A 19,036-nucleotide genomic window follows, 5' to 3' on the forward strand; every position below is an offset into this window, starting at 1 on the left:
GACTTAATAGTTTTAGCTCCAGCCGATTCCACTTTTAGAGCTATCGGGGAGCCCTCCCCCCCACCAAATTCACCTCTGAAATAGGAGAGAGTCCCACCTCAGCCCCTACAATCTGCTCCAACTCCATTAGTTGGCTTCTAGTCACTAGCAAGGCCTAGGTAAAATCCTCCATAACTCTTTCCAGACCCCCCCTGAAGCACCTTGGTCCAACGGGGTTAGCCCCAGATTCACTTCCTGATGGCTGAGGTCGTCCAATGCTTCAAATATATTAAAGGTATCCTCCTCCTATCTCTCCTAAAGGGACCTCTTCTGGCCATGATTTCTGTTCCTTATCTTAATTGAAGCAAAACCATCAACACCCACCACCTCGGCCGCTATAGCAACTTTTCCTTTATCAGTCCTATCTTGGCTCTAGGTCAGTTGTTGAGGTTGGCATACCACTGGTTTAAATCTAGGGCACTTACGTTGTAAATGACCATACTCATGGCATAGACAACAATGAAAAGGTAATATCTCATAGTCTAACTGCTGAACCTAAGAGTAAGAACCAACACACATATCTATAGCATCTAGTAAAGGTTTACTAAGATCAATTTCAACACAGATGCACATAAAAGTCATTACCTTTCTCCCTAGGGTTTGCGATGAGGATCCCACTAGTTTCCTAAGCAGTGCAGCCAACATCCATAACACCTCCTCCCGACAGCACTCCACTGGAAACTGTGGTAAGTGAACCCACACAGGAACCCTGTTTGGGAGCTCCTCTGAAGGGTTAAACCCTGCATGTCAAGGTTTGATAAACAACCCCACCTAGTTGTAAAAATATGGGCCTCCTTCAAAGACCCTGTTGTGATCCTCCATATAGTTGAAAGTAACCATGAAATAGTTATTCGCTAGCAGCATAATCTCCATTTCCCCATCCGGTGCCCAAGTCCTCTACGCTCAGTTTTCTAGGAACTGCAGGGAGACCCTCATTCCCAAAAATTTGTAGTAAAGCGAGTGTTTTGAAAAGTACTCAACATCTTCAGCTATCATCTTGGGGGGAATAACCAGCTTCGACCTTTCACTGCATCTCTCGAGACACCCATTAATCTTCATGAGGCGAGAGCTACCAACACTTCCAGACCCCGGATCTGAGGAGAAAAGATTATTGAAAATGTCTTCATATTCTGAAGTGGGGGTTTTGAACCCAACATAGCATGAAAGTCCATGGTTGGGGCCACCTGTGAGGCCTCACCACCAAAGCCTGACATCGGCTCACAAAAAGAGTTAAAATGCACCAAAGGACAACCAAAGACCAAACCCAAAGAGGCCCTTGAGAAAGTGCAGCCCCCCAAGAGTCAACCCCTTCCAAGCTACTCCTCCAAAGCAACCAAACGAGCCCCCCCAACCCCATGGGAGACCCTTAGGGAACCAACTGCCCATAGCAGCCCAAACCCCAACACCCCCATAGCCCAAACCACCCCCCGGTGACCAGCAAGGAAGCCCCGCCTCCCCCAGCCGCACCCCCCCACTGCTCTCCCCCAACACCCTTCACTTCCCTCCCCCTCTACACCAATTGCACCTGCACCCGCGAGCTAGGGCTTCAAAACCCTAGCTCGACCGCTCACCTAACCTGCACATGAGCCATCACTATATTGAAAATTCCCCCATTATTTCCTTTCTTCTTTCATTCTTATACTTTTTAATACCCAAAATTGTTGATTAGAATTATTAACAAAAAGGAATTTAGAAGAATTAATGACTAAGATGACTTTAGAAGAATGGAAAATAATCAATTTATTAGAAATTAATTATCAGATTATAGTGATAAAATTAATTAAATTTGATTTAATTATTTTTAAGAAGAAAGGGACCAACGCAATTAAAATAATTAATTATGTGAACAAGCTTAAATCAATTAAATATTAATTTAATTAATTTTAGGTATCTACAGTCCCCATCACCTATGATGTGCTTAATCTTATTGTCACTGACGACACTATGGCCAACCAACCTGATGAGACAAACTCCTAAATCAATCTAGTCGATCAATTACATTCAAATCTAGATAATGTCAAAATGGTAGAAGAAATCATAGAGTTTTAAAGGTCTCATCTTCACTAACATGGTTGCCTAAGGCATGACCATTGCATCACTTGATGCACCTATGACTGTGAGTCCACAAGAACCCCCTCAACAATAGGTGTCTTTACAACAACCCCCATCATCATTCCCAATCCATCAACAAGTTCAAATACCAATGACTCCAATTCCGTAAAGTGCCACGCTAGCTTCACTTGGTTTTCCACCCTTAGATGACACTATCAAACATTTTACACTAACTCATCCTTGCTTGCACTACCTTCACTCTTAGGAGGAGTTATCTACAATGCATTGGTCAATGTGTCATCTACACAACTTATCACATCACTATTGATGGCTCAAATGCCCATAATGTCGAGTGTGCACTAGCTTGGGCTATAGGAATGTAAGGCTATCCATTGTCATCAATCACACATATTACAATTGGGGGCATGATTTACACAATGTCATCGTCATTTGTACCCCCACTCATACATTCCATGCCACAAGTTATCAATGGTCCACAATATCAACCGGATGTGACTTCTCACCATGTCATCTCGCAACCACAATTTAGTTACTTGCAAGTGCTTTCCTCATCCTTCATTGTCATGACCATTCATCAGGTATGTTGGAACCTCCAAAATTCTTGCATTTCTTACATAGTTGCAATACCCTTAAATTATTTTCATAGTAGTGTCCATATAAATAGCCAAGACAAACAAACAAAGTTTGTATGTATTTATAGATCAATTTCCCTATTGACATAATTCAATATGTTTTCTATCCTAAAAGTCCCAAAATCCAACACTAAAGCCTTGATAACAAATTAAATGTTTGAGCCTTCAATAGACCCTAAAAGAATCATACGCTTGTTGAAAACCTTATTGGTCAGTCAATAATTTCATATCTTCAAACTATTTCCCTAAAAAATGTCAATATACCACACCTATCATCTAAATTGGACCATCATATAGTAATTGTAACTAGGAAATCGGGCATAAGCATCATAGCAATAAATTATCCAACCATGAAGAATAAAATGCAATGAAAAGAACTCCTAATTCAATAAATAGAAGCATAGAAACAAAGCACTAAAATGAAATGCAGACCAAACAAGAGTATTCCTTCCATGTTATTCCATTGTTCTTCTTTCACCTTCAAATTTGATGTGGGTCTCAAAAACATGTAACTAGGAATTTAAGCATAAGCATCAAAGCAATAGATTAGCCAACCATGAAGACTAAAATGCAATGAAAAGAACTCCTAATTCAATCAATAGAAGCATAGAAACAAAGCACTAAAATGAAATGCAAACCAAACAAAAATACTCCTTCCATGTTATTCCATTGTTCTTCTTTCACCTTCAAATTTGATGTGGACCTCGCCTACAAAGCACAAATGCAAGTGAAAACCAAGATGGAGAGATGAAAATCGCAACATAAGATTACTTGAAGTGTGGTTGTCGAAAATGAGCAATGAGAGATAAATTTATAAAAAAATTGAGATTGATTGGATGGCTAAGATTGAAAACATTTTTGGCTAGATGGATGGATCTAATTGAGTGCACAACAGAGTTGCCATCTGAGGAAGGATGAAGATAGAAGAAAGCAAATGAGAAGATATTATGAAAATAAATAATAAAATCTTTAATTATCTTCTCATAAATACCAAATTAGCAAGTTGAAGAGATAAGGGAGATAAAAATTAGAAAGTGGAAGAGATAAGTGGGGTCATAAATAAATAAATAAAATTTATTTATTTCATCCACACCTGGTAATTAAATAAATTAAAAAATTTATTTAATTTGAATAGTTTGGAGAAGGGGATTAAATAATCATGGATGAATAATTAGCTTAGGATAAATGGATTAAGAGAATTATTTAATCAAAGAAGAATAGTTAGGATTAGCTGATTAAGATCAAGATTTAATTGATTGGAAAGAGATAATGATGAATATTAATGAAATAATGAATATTATTTAATTAATAGTTTGGAAGAAAAATAATTAAATAATTAAGAATTATTTAATCATAGGAAACTAGAAGAAGAAAATTAGTACAAATTAAATAATTAAAATTATTTAATTGGTTTAGACGAAAAAAGTTAGTGAAAAGTGTCATTGAAGACTTAGGATAATTTTCAGTGTCTACATTTTGCCTCTTTAAGACAATGTGATTATGAGCGTTGTTTCAAAAAATAATTAAAAAGATCATGCCCCAACAGACCATGAGATGGAGGTAGGATGCCCCCTCAAGAGATTGTTTATGTATGAAAGAAATGAATGATCTCACAGAAAGAAGATAAGAAATGTGAGAAAGACAAAAAAATGAGGAAAGAGAAAAATGGTTAGTAAGAAGTGAATAATGTTAATTGATTGTACTAAAATCCCGTTGATTGATATCAAATGAAGAAAATCTCCATTGATCAGATCAAATAGATAGCATGATAATGATTGACTTGATGAATAGATAGAAGGATTGATGTGATAGAAGAAATATTAGCTAGAAGAAATACAAATGAGAAGTGAAGAATGATCAGTGTGATGAAATATTGCTTTCACAAATGCTAATAGTAGGTGAGAACCTTTTATTTTATATGGAAAATTAGATGCAGTGCACCATGGCAATGAAGGCCAAGGCAATAATGCAATCCCTTTGTGTAAGACAGACATGTTCATAGACAAGGAATGGTTCAACCATCCTAAGACATACTTGCCCTCGAATGTTATGAAACACTTCACAAATAGAAAGAAAAAAACAAGAAAGACCATGAGCCATCCTGGCCACTCTAAATCACTCAGTGACGTCATTAAGCAACATAGGAACATGATCAAAGATAAATCAGTGAAAAATAAGATTCACAAATTCAAACAAGTTAAATAGCCACTTTGATCTTGTTGTCAAAAGTGATAATGTTTGTTTGATGGTAGGACAATCATGTTGCCATGTTTCAGGGAATGCAGTACCCCGTCTAAGATAGATCATAGTCTAGTTTCAAGTATACCACACGCTATATAAGACCCATGATAATATTGACAAAGGACTAATGATATTGATGTTGATTAATTGATAGACAAGTTCGATCAGTTTAAATACTTGGTTGGTTGAACAATTCACTTGTTGATGCGTGATTTATAAAGCACAATGTTTTATTGTGTTACATGTTTGATGTCCACTCAAATGTTTGTCTATGGACAAAAGAGCCAATTTATTGACAGAATGAAAATGATTGCTTTTTGGATTTTGATGTTTTCCAATTTTTAGGGGTTTTTTAAACTTTGGGAATTTTTTTGTTCTTTTTTAGGATATTTTACTATTTTTTTGGATTATTTCGGGACGTTTTCTGATGTTTGAAGATTATCTTAAGATGTTTTTCAATTTTTAAGAATTTGTTTTCAGGACTTTATTTGCTTTTTAGTTATTTTTTTAGGACTTTATTTGATTTTTAGTGATTTTCCCCCTAGTATCTAGCAAGGTAAGGAATATTAAAAATGGATAAAAAAAGCTTGCTAAAATGTTGTTGGATAGAGGGAAGACAAAGGCCATTTATTATGAAGATAGAATGGATGCAATGTCCAAGGGCTATCATGCAATGGGATAAGGGACTGGATATGACAATGTAAGGCAATGGCATGGCATGAGGGACATGTTAAGAGGTTTTTGAAACCATATTTGCATTTTATGACCTTATGTCAGATCAAGATCAAGGGATGAAAAAAGAGTGTATGGATAGTCGTAGGATATGGATAGGACAAGAAAGATCAAGAATGGATAAGGGACATGAATAGGATAAGGAATATGGACTGAAGGTTGCAATAAGCCAAGGAATATGGATGAAAGGTTGTGATAAGCCAATGGATAAAGAGAAAAAGTTGTGATAGACTGAAAGTTGTGAGCAAGATGCATGACATTCATGAAGATCCTCAACCTTGTCAAAATCAAAGGTGGAATAGGGAATATGGACATGAGGGATGATATAATAATGAAACCTACCCCTAAGTATGGAATAAAATAAGTTAATAGATTATGCATGAAGCCTCTTTTCTATTTTTTCAACATGGTACTTTCCCAAGGTGCCTGTTTGCCAAGTTTTCACCAAAGGACGAATAATTTTTTTCTTTTTTTTTTTCATTTATCACTTTTTTTTGGACTTTTTAGAAAACAATGGAAACATGATAGGGGATGGAAGGACTCAAGAATCTTGTTGTTTGAATAGTAGCCTTGAAAATGGACCATGACCTTTAAAAGTATGCTCAAAGACACTGACAGAATAATGACATGGAAATGAAATGGGACTAAGGCAAGGATTTATGCAAAAGATTGGATAGGATGGATGAAAGGATGGGAAAGAGGTGTTGGAAAATGGATAGGGTATTGGAAGATTTGGGCTTGAGTGGATGGAAATTTTGGCAAGATCAATAGTGGCACACATCTTGAGGGTTGGTGGATTGATAGATGAAAAGTTGATTTTGGATATAGAGATTTTGATGGAGGAATGGCTATGGATTTTGGGATATAAGGACCCAAAATAGATGAAGGAGGTGATGGAATAATATATTTGAAAGGTTTGGATGGAGGAATAGCAATTTTGGATGCCAATCTCAATTTTTCAATTGACTGTTGTGCTTCAAGGAGCTGCTTAGGAACCCACATTGTTTTGGCTTTTTAATGCTTTTGTGGTTCCTTGTAACACAATGCTTGCACAAGGGATTTAGGAACCCATATAGATTTTGTCTTTTCTTTTATTTTCTCAATAGGCCTTTGTGGCCATTTGGACATTTCTTTTTCTTTTTGCATCATATTTTTCTTTGTTTTGACATGTCTATTAGATGGGACATGTTGACCCTTGATTATATGTGGATTGTTGGACTTACAAATTTTATGCTTGACATCCAAATTGCTTGGAGGGAGAAAGGCATGTATGGAAGGACGGGAATGATATGGAGGTATTTTGGATGGATGAAAAATTCTCAAGGATGTGTATCTTTGCTGATTATGCATAGGGGACGGAGGGATATAAGGATCTAAAATGGATGGAAGTGATGAAGGGTAAGGGATATGTTTGCATTTTGATGGAGGTATACCAATGTCTTGAGGAATTTCACTGAGGCTATGACCATTAATATTTTCCTTAACATGGAGGGGTTATTGCTTGTGAAGGTCTACCCCTTTGCCTTTATAAATATTTTGACCCATAGGATACTCTTTGCTTTGGGAAGAAGACACGAGTCCATTATGAGGTGAATATGATATAAGAGAAATAATGAGATCATGAAGTGGATCGGACTAGACCAAAGTGGAAGAACCCATTGTGAATGTTAGGGGTTCATGAAAATCTTGCACCAACATGTTAAAATCATGAGGGGGACTAGGATCATGAGGGGGATCAGGATCAATGACAAGCTCTTGTTGAGATGGAATGGAAGGAATAATGGGATCATCAAAAGAAATGAGATCTTGGAGTATATATGGAGGATTAGGACATGAATATGGAGGGATGATAACATCTTGTGGTGGACATGAAGCCAAAAGGATAGTTTGATCTTGAAAAGGAGGAAGATCATTAGATTCCTCTTTAAAGCTACTCCGCTCTTGACTTTCAATGGGATCATTAGGAATGATGGAAGGTATATCTTTATCTTTATTTGTTTTAGGAATCATTTCTTCATGCTCTAAATTACCCTCTTGACATTGGGTTGGACTTTAGATATGCATGGGGGATTTTGGCAAGGGAACAATGCTTTGACATGAGGGAGATGGACTTTGAATGGGACTCTCTAAAAGAGAAGCATCCAGTGGCATTAAATCTTGCATTTTCAAATAGTACAAGGGATTTGTATAAAGACATGTATTATAATGTATTTCTATTGCAAAAAACCCTTTGGAAGATGCATACTTTGATGTATCATTTGGAGTTGATGGTGGAAATTTCTCTTGTGAAGCTTTAGGAGATGATATGGAAGGTTCTTGCAATTTTTCACAAGGTGTATGAATAGATGCCACTGGAGAGTCAATTTTCTTATGGGGAGATGAGCCATTGCTAGACATAGGTGCATGAATTTGATCTTTCTCAGAAAAATCACTTAGGACTCTCTTTAAGAGCTTTGTAATAGAGTGACCTTTCTTAAGAGATGCATTTGAATCCTTTCAAGGTTTTGACATAGTTGGGTTTTGATTTTGCACTTGTTTTGGGACTTTGTTTAATTGGTCTGACATGTTTGAAACTTGGCCTGATGTGAGTTGCAACTTTGGTTTTTGAATGTTTGGTTGTAGTTGTTGATGTTGATTTTTTATTTGAATTTGTTGTTGGTACTCCACAATTAGTTGAACCAATTGTAGACATTGTGTGTTTGGTTGAGCATATTGTTGAAATTTCACCATTGATTATGTTGGTTGGATATGTTGGACCATTGGTTGGTGTTGGATAATTGGATGTTGTTGGATGATTGGATTTATTGAACGAGGTTTGATTTGAGACATGGTTGAAGTTTGTGTTCATTGCTTGAAATTGTTTTATCATCTCTATTTGTGTAAGGAGAGATGGTATGTCTGATCATTTGATGAGAGATTTTACATCAACTAGATCAATATTTGGATTTGGACCTGGAATTTTTTGAAACATTTTAGACATTTGTGATCTATTCTTCTCAATGTTTTTCACTTTTTGTTTCAATATCTTTGTTTCTCGAGCCAGTTTCTCCTCTAGTTTTCGTATTTGGATACCGGTTTCATCATAAAATGTTTGATCGGTATTGCCTTGTTGTTGGGTTAGATAGAATTGTGATTTCCTTGGATTAAAACTTGATTGCATTGTGTTATTCATTGGTCCAATCATCGGTTGATATGTCAAACTTTGTTACATCATAGGAGCTTGGAACCTTGTTTCAATAGACATGTCACTATGCAATACAATATTTCTGGGATTGGCAAATGCAACCTAACAGGATGAAAATGCAACTTATGTTTTTGGACTTTTTTGAGTTTTTGGAATGACAATTAAATGCAACTTAGTGCAACCTTAAAATATGATCATGAAATCTATGACAATAATGCAATCTATGTTTTTTGTTGTTTTTGAGGTTTGGACAAACTCTTGGAATGCAAACCTAAAGATGTGACCCTTAGGAAATTAAAATGAAGTCAAGACCTTAAGAGGAAAAATGACAAAATGACAATAGGAAAAATTAACAATGTCTCACCTATATGCTTGGATACTAAGCTAGGTTTGACAAATTGATAGTGACAAAAGTAAAAATGTTGGACAAGGTCAAGACTCCCTAACAATATCTTAGGGTTTAATCTAAAGTTTTGATTTTTCAAGTTTGGGAAAACCAATTTTGAGACTAAATACAAGAAGGAAATGATATGGATATGATATGACAAAATCAAGCCAAGACAAGACTAGAGTTTATGACAATGCAATGATAAAGATATGTGAGGACCAATCACTTGAAATATGCAAAATGAAACCTAATCCAAGACCTAATTTTGGTATAATAATGATAATGCAATGGAAATGAAGAATCAAGACCTAAGAAAATGATTTTGAAACCTAGATGCAAAGGAAATTATGATAATGGAAAAGGACTATTATGAAGGAAATTTGAATGTCCTAAGACCTAAGTTTGGGCTATGCAAAACCTAATCCTAAGTGACATGAATTTTAAAACAAGGATTTCCAATGTTTTCACAAGCCATATTGATAAAATCTTTTCAAATGTTGGATGGATACTTTAAAAATGTTTTGGACCAAGTTTGACTTTTGTTTGAATCTTGTTTGAGCTTGACATTGTATGCACTTTGTTTGGAAAATTTATTTTCTTTGATAACCAAGGTTTATTATGACTATTTTTGGAAAGTTGTTTTTGCCAATTTCTATGATGTTGATTATGTCCTTTGTTTGTGATTCACATTTAACAAGCATGTAAGACAAAATATTTGTTTGAATTTTGCATGAAATAAAAACATTCAATCACAATCCTAAGGCTGAAAGAACAATGTTTGTTGAATTCCCTAGCCCAAAATCCCACATTCAACTAGATAGTTAGAATCTTGGTAGCACTAGCTTCTGTTAGAAACTGGGAAGGACAACTAAGAGGGGGGGGTGAATCAGTTATCAATAAATTACAACCAAAAACTAATTATTCCAACTTAAAACTCAGTGTCGTTAAAAAAGATTAATAGTTATATTAATACTAGTATAACTTAATGAATGAAACAGAAAGAGAAACAACATCCACAACACATGACACAGAGATTTTGATGTGGAAACCCTATAAGGGGAAAAACCACAGTGGGAAACCTTACCCACAATCAGATGATACTACTCCAGATAGTAAGTGTATACAATAATGGGGTATGCACATGCAGGAAGGCCAACCACCTAGAGCTCACTGCTCAATCACAAAATAGGAGTCACACTGACTACAGTTGGATGGTTAAATCCAATAACAATGTACTGCTTCAAAATAGAATTTGCAATGTTGGATTCAATACTGGTTTAAGCTCTGACCATGAGTGCCAAACACCTTCATAACCTTTCATGCAAGGATATTCTTATTTTCTCTCTTCACAATGATCTTCAATATTCACTTACACTCATACTATGATCTTCAATAAGATCTTATAATTATTTATACAAAACCTAAGACCAAGCCATAAGGTCATCTCACTAAAGATATTACAATTAAATCAATTACAAAATAAGTCTTGATGCAATACAATATGTCAACCTCAATACATTTACACATTATTAAATCAATAAACCATTTCCAAAATGTGTCGTGCTGATCTAGAACATGATATCTTGTACTGGTCCATAACCTAGACCTATTTGCTGGTTAAGGAAAATATGTGAACCCGATCAAACCAATAAGTAAAACACCAAATCCAAACATCCAATCCATGTCTTTGACATAACCAAATGATCTCCAGATGATAACAAGTCATCATCACTGTCGGTGAACCATATACCCTGCCAGTGAAACATATACTGGTGACTGTGCATAAGCCAACATCCATACCGAGACCACAATGTGTCAGTTCAACAATAAACCAATATAACCATAGTGCCAAATCAACAATGTAGACCTACAAAAAGATAAGTGTTGACATCAATGACAAAATCAATGTAACACATGGCAAAGTCATCCATAATACTAACAATCTCCCCCTTTGGCATTGATGGCAACACTAGATGGAAAAACATCTAAGTACCAAAAACAGAATGCCAAATACCAACAATCTCCCAAAATAGATCAATACAAAGTTTTGTACCAAAAATAGAAACCAGAACCAAAAATACATCTCTCCCCAAAGTATAATGTTTTTCCATAGATATCTCTCCCCCTTTGACATCAAATGCCAAAGCAGCAGTTAAGAATCAAAACATAACATACAACTAACTACTCCCCCTTAGTAGTATCTCTCCTTCATCAAAGCCGAAAAAAGATTTTTTTGTTAGTCCCTATCGGTTTGATGCCAATCTTCATCATTCAAGTCTCTGTCGGTGGGGAAATTACCCCAAGCTACTCTTTGAGATATTCAAATGTTTCCTTAGGAAAAGGCTTTGTAAAAATATCTGCAATTTGCTCTTTAGTATTCACATAAACCAATCTCACTTCATTTGCTTCAACATTTTATTTTAGAAAATTATACTTAATAGAAACATGCTTTGTTTTAGAGTGAAATACCAGATTCTTTGATATATCTATTGCTGTTGAGTTATCACAATGAATAATTATCGGTTCTTTGCATTTTACCTTGATATCCTTCAACATTTTCTTGATCCATAATACTTGAGTGCAATTAGTTGCTACTGCAACATATTCTTCTTTTGTTGTAGATAATGATGTACAAGTTTGCTTCTTGCTGATCCATGAAATTAATCTTCTGCCAGGAAAGCATGTATCGCCAATGGTACTCTTTTTGTCATCTACATCTCCTGCCTAATTTGCATCTGTATATGCACATAACTCAAAATTTTCATCCTTAGGATACCATAAACAAAGATTTGTTGTGCCTTGTAGGTACCAGAAAATCCTTTTTACTGTTGTTTCATGATTTTCTTTAAGATTTCTTTGAAATCTTGATACAATACATATTGCATTCATTATATCAAGTCTGGTTTGTGTCAAATATAGTAATCCTCCAATCATAGATTTGTTCCTTGTCAGATTTATAGGAGTTGAATCATCTTTTAATGTCAATTTATCTATTGTAGTCATAGGAGTGCTTACCAATTTGGAGTTTTCCATACCAAATTTCTTCAAAGGTTCCTTCAAGTATTTTGTTTGACATATGAATATATCTTTATCAGTTTGAGAAATCTAAAAACCTAGAAATTTTTTTATCTCTCTAATCATAGACATTTCAAATTCTTCCTGCATCTTGTTAGCAAAGTCTTTACATAACTCTTCTTCACCTCCAAAAATGATATCATCCACAAATACTTCAATAACCAAAATAACATCATTGGTAACTTTGAAATATAAATTACTATCAACATTACCTTTTGTGTATCCAAGTTTTAGAAGATATTTATCCAGTCTAGCATATAAAGTTCTCGGAGCTTGCTTCAACCCATACAAAGCTTTCTTTAACCTACAAACCATATCCTTATCATTTGTTAATGAAAATCCATCAGGTTGTTCAATGTAAACTTCCTCTTCAATATCTCCATTCAAAAATGCACATTTTACATCCATCTGATAAACCTTATAGTTCTTATGAGTTGCAAATGCAATAAATAGTCTTACTGCTTCAATTCTGGCTACTGGTGCAAAGGTTTCATTATAATCAATTCCTTCTTTCTGAGAATAACCTTTACAAACTAATCTTGCTTTTTCTGATTACTTCACCATCCTCATTAAGTTTATTTCTATATACCCATTTAGTTCCAATTACATTTTTGTCTTTAGGCCGAGGAACTAATGTCAAAGTATTATTCTTTTCAATCTATTCTAATTCATCTTCCATTGCTTTTATCCAATGTTTATCTTTGTGTATGGTGAAAATGGATAGCAATAAACAACAATATTGAAAGACTAAATGGATTCAACCACCAAACCCTAGCCTAACAATGAACAAAGATCCACCATAACATATGAAGATAACCTAAGACAATGCAAATAACTCAAAATCACAAAGATTATACCATCACATGTCCACTAGGGTTTTGATCTCCATTCTTCCTATCTCCATTGATCTTGTTTGATATGCTTGCTCTCAGATTTTTATGTGCACAAGAGCTCAATAAAGAACGGAATGTGGTTGCAAGTAGAATTGTAGTGTAGCCAAGTCCTCCAAAATCAGTCATTAGCATGTGTCATTAGGATATGTCATTAGGGTTTGTCAATGAAGAAAGCATCTCCTTAAATAGAAGACACAATGAGAAATGGAGGGTTAAGATTGAGAGGTGTAAAAAGAGAGGTCGGCTAGGATTAGAGGGTAGGTATAAGAAATACCAAAATAATGAAAGAGGTAGGTAGTGTAGGAAATAAGAGATGAATGACATGTGTCATGTGTAGAAAAAGATAATGAACTAATTAAATAAATAAAGATTTATTTAATTAATAGAAGAAATAGGACAATTAAATAAATAAAATATTTATTTAATTTAGGAAAGGGATAATTTAAATAAATAAATGTATTTATTTAAATGAGAAATAAGGCTAGAAGAGGATAAATGAATTAATTAAATAAATAAAAATTTATTTAATTAATAGAAGAATTAGGCTTAGATAATTAAATAAATAAAATATTTATTTAATTAGACATGACAATTTTGGGTGTCTACATTTTGCCCCTCTTTGAGACAATGCGGCTTGTCGCGTTGTTTCAAAGAAGATAAGATGAACTGATACAGAGTTGCCCCAGAATAAGGAATTATATGCCCCCTCGAGAGATTGGATGAAAATGTCTGAAAAGATTGCAGACAATCTCTCGATAAGAAAGATGGAAGAGAATGGGTTGAGTGGATAATGTGACAGAGTCACGGGATTAGAAAGACTGACTCGGGAAATGAAGGGCAGGGCTAGGGTAGGCTATAAGATAGACCACGGGCAAAAGACATCCTCATTGTCATCCACACCCATAGAAGATCACAGTGCAGAGCGAGAAAAGAGCAGCAGCAGTCAGCAGTGATGGCATTCGTTCATAGATTCGACCGTGTCCGCCGATTCCAGCGACCAGCCGATGCAGGAGAGCCGGTAAGTACCCGAAAACCTCCTCGTACTTTCACGCATTTCAAGTTTTATCATTAATGCATGTTTAGGAGCAATAAATGCGCTAGGAATAGGATAGTTTAAAAGTGCAAAAACACACAACCGCATCTGTGTCAGCGCCAGGCGCGTCTGTGTCCAACAGGCGCGTCTGTGTCGGGTCCAGGCGCGTTTGTGCCTGGAACCGCGTTTGTGTTGAATGCGGATGCGTTTGTGAAATGCAGAAGCGTCTGTGATTTTTAGTAGCGTTTATGTCATGAAGGGACGTCTGTGTTCCCTGATCGCGTTTGTGTCTGGCATAGGCACGTTTGTGTTCAGAAAGTGCGTCTGTGTTTCAGAAGCGCGTGTATGCAGTCTATAGGCGCGTTTATGAGTTAAAAGCGCGTGTGTGTTGAAAAAGTGCGTTTGTGTGTTTAAATGCATGGTTTTAGTCTTTTAGGTCAAATCGGCAGTTCTGTGATGAACATACGCTGTCGATTGGATAAGCTGCTGAGAGGATACACTCAAGCAGGTCCTCTAGGAAGATTAGGATAGATCAAGGCACTTTGTGATGAACAGGGAGCACCAGGATAGGCAGCACTTTGTGATGAACAGGGAGTGCGAATGTGAGTGACACTTTGTGATAAACAGGGAATGTCACACATGTAGTACTTTGTGATGAACAGGGAGCACTACTAGGATAAATAGCAACACTTTGTGATGAACAGTGAGTGTCACTAGGGTAGATAGCCATATGCATTTAGGTAGCGAGTAGCATTTTGTGATAAACAGTGAATGCCACGATAACTGACATGATTGAGTTGTTTGACTGCAGGAGTATTTGCCGATGTTGGAGTCACGGGAGAGATTCCCGTCGACTCAAAGACTGCGACCAGAGTTGTCTATCCAGGACATGATTTCGATTGAGGAGATGGGTCTCACACATATGCTCTATGTGCCCGAGTTTCGGGCAAACATGGGGTTGCTGACTGCGTTGGCCGAGAGATGGCACTCAGAGACATGCACGTTTCACCTGCCGATGGGTGAGATGACAGTGACATTGGAGGATGTATACAGGATACTACATGTTCCCATTGATGGAGAGTTGATCCCCTACGACCGTGACGGTGACAGGGAGGCCTTGAGACGGGTTTTTCAGGATCCTGAGTTGGAGATGCGAGCAGGTCATGTAGCTTGGGACACCATGACTGCCACAGGAGTAGCATTGCCAGCAGTTGTTGGGGGAGTCATCAGTGGATACTTGTGTCCAGACAGGGCCACACAAGGATTGGCAGTGGGCTGGGGAGGGGCCTTGGAGACGCTGATGGCAGAGCACACTAGGTATGCATGGGGGCCATGTGTCCTAGCACATTTGTATTATGAGCTGCATCAGTTTGTATACCATGGATCAGTGGGTTTGGGCTGCGGTGTGACTCTCTTGCAGGTGTGGGCCTATGAGCACCTTCCCATCACCCGGCCGATTCACTTCAGAGGCAGAGGACAGGGACAGAGTTTTGTGCACCTGTATGCCATGATTACATCCCAGCCTCGGATTGGGAGATTGGAGTACTGGAGGAGAGTCATTGATGACATTGACATGGTGATCTGGAGGCCGTACCTGGGGTGCGAGGAGTGGGAGGACGATGCATTGGAGCTTCCCTACACCTTCCGGAGCAGGTACCTGATTGGGCGGACGCCCTATATATTAGAGAGATAGCTGGTGGACAGGGTATGCAGGCAGTATGGCAGGATTCAGAGGATGCCCCGAGGCTCGGGCATGTATGCCCGTACGGTCAGAGATCAGGTGCAGTTTGGCCCACTGCTATCCTATGATCAGGCAGTTATGCAGCTAGCAGAGATGATGCCGATGCCATGGGACATGTGGCCAGAGGTAGATGATGCAGGGATGGACGCAGAGTACTCTGCGTACTGGGCAGAGCATCCATTTCCTAGATTGACCAATCCAGCAGAGCCAGTGGATGGAGAGGGTGGAGGAGAGGATGATGATGGAGGAGGGGATGGAGGTAGGGGCCGGCGGAGGCGGAGGGGAGTAGTGGGAGAGAGACGGGTAGCACCTCGGAGGGAGGGAGGACAGGAGAGAGCAGCTCCAGTGGTGAGGGGTCGGGGTGGACTGCCCCTACAGGTGCCAGCAGCACAAGGTCCCAGAGAGGGACAGAGACAGGTGCAGTCAGAGGGACAGAGACAGGTACAGCCACAGGTACCTATACAGGCACAGGGATAGGTGCAGGCAGAGGCACAGGGACAGGCACCTGTAGAGGAGGAGCCACAGGCAAGGACGGAGAGCGGAGACTCTGAGGAGGATGAGGTGCTTAGGCTGCGGGAGATCTGCCAGGGCCAGGCAGATGAGATTGAGGATTTGGTTCGAGAGAGGAACCACCTCAGGATCAGGGTCCGAGATACAGAGCGGGAGAGGGATCAGGCCATCCAGAGATATACAGAGGCCGAGACAGCTCTGAGGGTAGGGAGGCAGGCAGCAGAGGATGCAGGGGCAGGCTACGCATATGTTTTGGAGCCGGAGAGGAGATCGCCTACTGGAGGGATCTATACTATGCAGCCGTGCCAGCAGATCAGCGGGCTAGGAGCTTCCATAGATCGTCGCGCACAGCGACGGCTACGGGAGGGAGTCGCAGGAGACAGGCATCCAGCGGTGGAGTCATGGGGCCTCCACCACCACCAGAGAGACAGGGGGATCCTGGGGCGGGTCCATCTATAGCTCAGACTCCGTCGAGGCGAGGCGGCTCCGAGGGAGGGAGTTCCTCATAGCTATAGTGGGCTCCCATTGTATCAGTATATGTACCATTATTGTATTGTAGACACCTGCGGGTGATTCTTTTGTAGCCATATGATTCTTTTGACATCATTGTATTATGACACATTTGATTATATATGAGATGATTCATTTTTGCGGCAGTGATATGCATGTGTACCTTATGTGATGAGATGTTCTTATGTGATACCTGTTTTATGATATAGATGCTTATATGATGCAATGCAATACATCTTTGTTCTTTTATATTGTATATGTGATGCATGATGCAAATGTGAATGTATGTAATGCAAATGAATATGATAATGCAAATGATTATTTACATAATGAAAATGTGAGATGTGCTAACATGTGTTGTATGCAGGATGTGATGCAATTGTGATATCTATATGTATGTATGAAATGCTTATATGTGGTGATGCAGGTGCAACTATATGAAATGCAAATGTTTTTGGTGTGTCATTATACTCAGTCATGTGATAGCGGGCTACGCGGACTTGAGAAGGACAATGGAAGTCAATCAAGAAAGGGGGATGGAAGACAGAAGATATGAACGAGAAAGAGCTTCTTGTGCGTTATCATCATTGAGCTTTATTATGGCAGAATAGGTTATGACAATCGAGGCATTTGTTCGGCCCAGAAAGTCATTGTACCTGTTTGCATGGAGATAAGACAGTCACAAACAAGGAATGCCTCAGTTCATACTAGACTCATAGTGTCCTCATATCCTTGGACAAGTCATAGCATTACTAAAAGACAATCCACAGACAGCAAATGCAAATAAGTGACGATATCCCATCTTCGCCTTTCTAGTCAAAGACATCCTGGAGATAGAATCTCTAGTCAAAGACATCCTAGAAAAGCTAAAAGACATGTCACCAAAAAGATAAAATCAAAAGAAAACCAAGACTCGACACCAACATCCACTGTAGTCCTCAAGTTTAGTGTCTCTTGTCACTTGTTTAAGTCTTATTCGATTATGGTCACAATGTTCACTTTCACAAAAAAGGATAGATAGCACTGAACCATATGTTGTCTGAGTCTGTTAAAAGATTTGATTTGTTGAAGCCCATTGTTGCTGCTGTGTCTCCTTGGAAACTGACTGAATCCATGAAACTGATACTTTATTGTGGAGAAGACGAAACTTTTATTGTGGATTGTGCGCGGATAGACTGAAGAAAGCTGAAAGAAACTGTACTCCTCGAAACATGTGATGTTCTCAGTTCCACACCCATTACTAGACGTAGGAATTGGCCGTAGTCACAGATAGGATCTGATTTATTATGGATGGAAAAGGGAGTGAAAGGGGAGGGTTATGGATGGCTAACCAATCTTGGGTAGATCAATAGCAAGCCATGATGGGAATGGGCAAGTTTATTGTGAGCGAATAAGTTGTGAGTGTGTGCAAAGTGAAAGGATGAAAGAGAATCCTGAAGGAGAGAGGAGCAAAGTCCCTACGCATGGCACTGGGAACCCAGTTTTCACCATGGTACTTGCCCAGGGCACCACCGAAGTGGTTTTCACCATTGGACGAAATTATTTCTCTTTACTTTTTGGATTTTTCAATTTTTTTGTTGTCACAAGGCGCCTGTTTGCCAGGTTTTCACCAAGTAACGATTTTTTTGTTTTTATAATTTTTTTGTATTTTTGAATTTTTCTGATTTTTTTTTTGTATTTTTGCATTAGGATACTCAAAAAGAGCTTATGTGTAGAACCTGCGAAGGTGCATGCTGTTGATAGGATCCTCCAAGGGTTCACCTTCTATAGTTGAGAGCTGATATGCCCCAGATCCATATACTGCTGTGATGATGTAAGGACCCAGCCAGTTGGGTTCAAATTTGCCCTTCTTTTCTCTATCTTGCTGATTCTTGGGGTTCTCTCCAAGGACTAAGTCACCTACCTCAAATGTGCGAGGCTTGACCTTGTGATTGTAACTGCGACTCATTCGTTGTTGGTAAGCCTTGAGATGATTAAAAGTAGTG

Source organism: Cryptomeria japonica, chromosome 7 (assembly GCF_030272615.1).
Source record: "Cryptomeria japonica chromosome 7, Sugi_1.0, whole genome shotgun sequence".
NCBI lineage: Eukaryota > Viridiplantae > Streptophyta > Pinopsida > Cupressales > Cupressaceae > Cryptomeria > Cryptomeria japonica.